The sequence below is a fragment of the Xenopus tropicalis genome, chromosome 10, assembly GCF_000004195.4.
Source record: "Xenopus tropicalis strain Nigerian chromosome 10, UCB_Xtro_10.0, whole genome shotgun sequence".
Lineage (NCBI taxonomy): Eukaryota > Metazoa > Chordata > Amphibia > Anura > Pipidae > Xenopus > Xenopus tropicalis.
The window spans coordinates 13610895-13617011 of record NC_030686.2 but is presented as its reverse complement, the minus strand read 5'-3'; positions in this window follow the sequence as shown (position 1 = coordinate 13617011).

Here is a 6117-nt window from a genome sequence, read left to right as displayed (position 1 = left end):
GTTTGTATTAATGTATTCTACTGTACAGCGCTGCGTACATAAGTAGCACTTTATAAATAAAGATATACATACATACATACAAACCACTATATACATTTGTTACAAATTTGTAATGATTTACTTGTAAAAATGATCGCTATATATTGCAGTGTTTGTCTTCCCTGCCCTGGTGGCTCTGGCATATGAAACAATGTAACACAAGGCAGTAGACTGACAGACCTGTCTGGCCGGAGGAGACTGACTTTTGCAACATTGTTTAAAAAATCAAAGCCAGGAGTTCCGCAAATGCTTTCAATAGCAATTACATTGACAAATAACTTTCAAAGCAATACAAATTAGAATGATGTTTTCTTTTATTAGGCAGAAAAAAACAGTAGGGGGCTGATTTATCAAAGTCTGAATTTCGGATCTTAAAAAGTACAATTGCAAAAAAATCTTCTAAATATGATCATTTCTGTTGTGCATTAATTGCGTTAAAAATCGTATCGTGGTCGTATGAAAATATCATGGTACGCTGCAAAAGTTCTGAAATTTTCGTATCTGAACGATCGTAAACGGCAGGAAAACCTTTCTGACTTTGAACCTTCAGTGCAGGATTTTGGAAGCCTCCCATAGGGCTCAATGGCACTCTGCAGCTCCAACCCGGCCCAAGGAAAGTCTCCCATAGGGCTCAATGGCACTCTGCAGCTCCAACCCGGCCCAAGGAAAGTCTCCCATAGGGCTCAATGGCACTCTGCAGCTCCAACCCGGCCCAAGGAAAGTCTCCCATAGGGCTCAATGGCACTCTGCAGCTCCAACCCGGCCCAAGGAAAGTCTCTCATAGGACTCAATGGCACTCTGCAGCTCCAACCCGGCCCAAGGAAAGTCTCTCATAGGACTCAATGGCACTCTGCAGCTCCAACCCGGCCCAAGGAAAGTCTCCCATAGGGCTCAATGGCACTCTGCAGCTCCAACCCGGCCCAAGGAAAGTCTCCCATAGGGCTCAATGGCACTCTGCAGCTCCAACCCGGCCCAAGGAAAGTCACCCATAGGGCTCAATGGCACTCTGCAGCTCCAACCCGGCCCAAGGAAAGTCTCCCATAGGGCTCAATGGCACTCTGCAGCTCCAACCCGGCCCAAGGAAAGTCTCCCATAGGGCTCAATGGCACTCTGCAGCTCCAACCCGGCCCAAGGAGAGTCTCCCATAGGGCTCAATGGCACTCTGCAGCTCCAACCCAGCCCAAGGAGAGTCTCCCATAGGGCTCAATGGCACTCTGCAGCTCCAACCCGGCCCAAGGAGAGTCTCCCATAGGGCTCAATGGCACTCTGCAGCTCCAACCTGGCCCAAGGAAAGTCTCCCATAGGGCTCAATGGCACTCTGCAGCTCCAACCCGGCCCAAGGAAAGTCTCCCATAGGGCTCAATGGCACTCTGCAGCTCCAACCCGGCCCAAGGAAAGTCTCCCATAGGGCTCAATGGCACTCTGCAGCTCCAACCCGGCCCAAGGAAAGTCTCCCATAGGACTCAGTGGCACTCTGCAGCTCCAACCCGGCCCAAGGAAAGTCTCCCATAGGGCTCAATGGCACTCTGCAGCTCCAACCCGGCCCAAGGAAAGTCTCCCATAGGGCCCAATGGCACTCTGCAGCTCCAACCCGGCCCAAGGAAAGTCTCCCATAGGGCTCAAAGGCACTCTGCAGCTCCAACCCGGCCCAAGGAAAGTCTCCCATAGGGCCCAATGGCACTCTGCAGCTCCAACCCGGCCCAAGGAAAGTCTCCCATAGGGCTCAATGGCACTCTGCAGCTCCAACCCGGCCCAAGGAAAGTCACAATAACGAAGTTTGAACGAATCCGAAACTTTTTGTACTCAAACAAATTAAGAGTCGCAGAAGTTAACAAAAATATCGAAGAAAATACGCACAGTTCTAAAACTCGGACTCAATCGTACTTTAATGAATAGGCCCTATGTGTGGTTTAATTGACTTTCTAGGAAGTCATTGTTAATCTTTTCCTTTCATGTTACTATAGAACAGTGGTCCCCAACCAGTGGCTCGTGAGCAACATGTTGCTCTCCAACCCTTTGGATGTTGCTCTCAGTGGCCTCAAAGCAAGTGCTTATTTTTGAATTCTTGGCTTGAAGGCAAGTTTTGGAGGCATAAAAACCAGGTGTACTGACAAACAGAGTCTCCTATAGGCTGGCAGTCCACATAGGGGCTGCCAAATAGCCAATAACAGTCCTTATTTGGCACCCCCAGGTACATGTTTCATGCTTGTGTTGCTCCCCAACTCTTTTTACACTTAAATGTGGCTCACGGGTAAAAAAGGTTGAGGATCCCTGCTATAGAAGTATGCTTAAATGCTTATTTAAAATGTGCCCAATAAATGAATAAGCCTTTCCCCATAAACATTTAGCCATAACCTTTACCCTACAGTCTTTTGGAAGAATCTTAAATAATGGGCCAGATTCGTTTCAGTGAGAAAAAAGGTTCATCATGTGAAAACTCATGGACAAGATTCAATTTGAGATGCAATTCAATTCAGAAAAAATCTGCCCCATGTGGCATTAGACTTAGTGCTCTTGCGTTCGCGGTGGGGTATACATAAGTGACTCCTATGGTCTTAAAATCCTTTTGAATCAGGTTAGTAGAGCAAAATAAACTTTACTTACACTATTTCAATTATTGAATTTATTTTCCCTTCAGTTTTGGAATTAGTAGTCACAGCCAGTAGGCCGGCGCTATTTTGTGTGCACTATTATTAAGGCAAGCTTTGTATCACCCCAAAATCTAGGTGATGTATAAGAAGTGCTGAATGGAAAGTTAAAGGGGACCTGTCACCCCCACATAAAATGCTGTATAATAAAAGGCCTTTCAAAATTAAACATGAAATTCTTTTTTTAATTAAATCATCTATACCTGTTATAAATGCATTTAAAAATCTGAGCTGTCAATCATATATTGCCTGCAGGCAATATATGATTGACAGCTCAGATTTTTAATTACAATTACTTAAATTTTCATTCAGCCCTTCCTAGATATCACTTAGATGGCAAATGCATAAGATTTTGGGGTGATTCAAAGCTTACCTTAATAATACTGTATACAAAATGGCACTGACCTGCTGACTGTGAGTGTAAATTCCAAGACTAAAGGGGAAAAAAATTATATAGTTTATATGGTATAAGTAACCTTTATTTTGCTCAACTAATATGAAAGGATTTGGAATTACTTTTTAGGGTGACAGGTCCCCTTTAAAGTAATTGTTTTTAAAAATCTGAGCTGTCAATCATATATTGCCTGCCCGGCCTCTATGCATAGAGGCGGGGCAGGCAATATATGATTGACAGCTCAGATTTTTAAATACATTTATAACAGGTATAGATGATTTCATTAAAAAAAGAATTTGGGTTTCATGTTTAATCTTCAAAGGACTTTTATTGTACAACTTTGTACAACTTTTTATGTGTGGGCGACAGGTCCCGTTTAAGAGCCACACTGCTATAGTCCTAGGAAAACTGAAATCAGTAAATAAAAAATCGCACTAAATGCAGGCAAAACTTTGAGATTACATCCTCATTACATGGTGCATTCTTTCTTTATCCTAAAAAATATATTATATTTCCATACATCAAAAAACAATGGCTACTTTCTTAAAGGTAAGTAGTTCTGAACATGAGCGCAAAGCCTGTCACAAGGGCTTGACTCACTGATTGAGCCCATTGTTCACATTACTGTGGCCCATTTGTTCATTGCACTGATTGTAGCTGGGTGCATGTGTACTACAGTAAGTAACCAAGAACTACTACACTGTGCATGTGTCCCACCCAGAGTGGGGGCAAGGGATACCTGGGACCAGTGAAAACATGGCAACCAGCACTGCATTGCATTTAGAGGCAAATTCAATTTTAAAGAGACACTCTGGCCTGTGGTACAAGGTTAGCTGATAAGGTGATTACTGGGTCGGCCTGGGCCAATGGGTGACTGTGAAAAAATATTGTGGGCCCTGCTAACCCAGACCTGATCCACGGCAACACTCTCCCACTGACCTCCTTCCCTTGGTTAAGTATGAGATATGCGCCTTTAGGGGAAGTGGCATGGGGTATGTGGGGGCAGAGGCCCCTGAGGGTGGTCCCCTGGGGTGGCAGCCCCATGGGGCCTCACACACCCCAATCCAACCTTGGTGATTACCACCACCACCACCACCACGTTGATCACAACATATTAGTCTCTGGCAGGTAAGGGAGAGATAGATTAAATAATTTGAGCTGAAGCAAAATTTACTGGATTTGTGAACTAAAGGCCCCCATACACGGGCCGACTATAGCTGCCGATATCGGTCCCTTGGACCGATTCGGCAGCTAATCGGCCCGTGTATGGGCAGAACAGAGCGGCCTGGCCAACCGATATCTGGCCTGAAATTGGCCAGGTTAGGAAATCCAGTCGGATCAGGGACCGCATCGGCTTCTTGATGCGGTCCCCGAACCGACTGCCCCATAACCACAAATGTAATCCAATCGTTTGGCCCCAGGGCCAAACGATCGTATTATTGTTTTTTCAAGTTACTTGCTACCCGATATCGCCCACCCGTAGGTGGGGATATCGGGTGTCGCCAAGCGAGCGGATCTTATAGTGTATGGGGACCTTAAATACACTGATACCCGGAGCCATTTACATTGATTTAGATTTGGTAGGATTTTATTAAAGGGGACCTGTCACCCTATGAAATAATTTCAAATTCTTTTCTATTGTGTTTGTCAAGCAAAATAAACTTGACTTACACTATATAAATAATTTTTATCTTATTTTCTTCAGGCTTGGAATTTACAATAGCAGCAAGCAGGCAGGTGCCATTTTGTGGACACTCTAATTAAGGCAAGTTTTGCATGCTGCCAAAATCTTGGTTTTTTTGCAGTGTGAGGGGCACTGGTTACAAAATTAGATGGTGAAGAGAGGGGTAATGTGAGGAGTGCAGCAATATCTAAGAAGTTCTCAATTGAAAGTGAAAGTAACTGTCTGCCTAAAGCATAGAGGCGGGGCAGGCAATATATGATTGACAGCTGGGATTTTGGTTTTTATTTTATCAAATATATAGGCACCTGGTCCCTATATTTAAATACGGCCCTGACCTCTTGTGAGTGCACGCCCTTAATGGCTTTCTACATTTGGATTTATTCACGCCATTCATTAATATTTCCACCTCCAATTTTTTGTTAAGGTGTGGGGCATAGCAATCTTTTTTTACTGGTATATTGCAGTGCTACCTTATATGTGCGCTTCCTTTCTTATAGAGAATTTAGATACTCTGGCAAATGCTAGAATATACCATAGCACATGCTTTATATTGGTCTTGTGCGGAGTATTTACAGATTTCCAGTGTAAATTGACACCATTCATAAAAGGTTTGCACCCACACACGCTTTTTCTACCTAATGAGTATTTGTAGGTAGCACAACAGCACCTTCCCAGCTTACTCTGGTGAATAGTCAGCAAGCTCGCTAATTTACACATGGGGACCTTGGAATTACCACCAGTCTGGAGGGTACTCTTAGTATGTAGCACCGAAACCACAACTGAATTGCGACAATCAAATCAGATACTAATAACCAAACCTTACCCAATACACTGTGTTCAATAAAACTTTAGATAATGGATAGTTGGGGCAGATTTCTGCTCCAAATTCCACCCTGTGTGCCCACTGACAGGCTGATGCTATGCTTGTCAGTGCTGGTAGGGTGAATCAGAGCGGATAGGTGTTTTCTCCCTCTGTGATTTTACAGCAGCAGATTAAGTGTGTCATTGCCCTTAGTCTTGCCCTAGGCAAGCTCTGAATAATGGCCTTGCCATACATAGCCAAGCCAAAACATACATTTAAAACAGCATGAACAGCCAACGTAACGTTTCCATAGGTAGGAAACCTGGGGGTAACAAATATGGGCTGTGATTGGCTATTTGGTAGCCCCTATGTGGACTGGAAGCCTACAGAAGGCTATACACCTGTTTTTTTGCAATCAAAACCTGCTTCCAAGCCAGGAATTGAAAAATAAGCCCCTGCTTTGAGGCCCCAGGGAGCAACATCCAAGGGGTGTCTAGTATAAATAAATCTAAAGCAACTGGACTTGTTAAGTAATCATTGAAGATGTTTC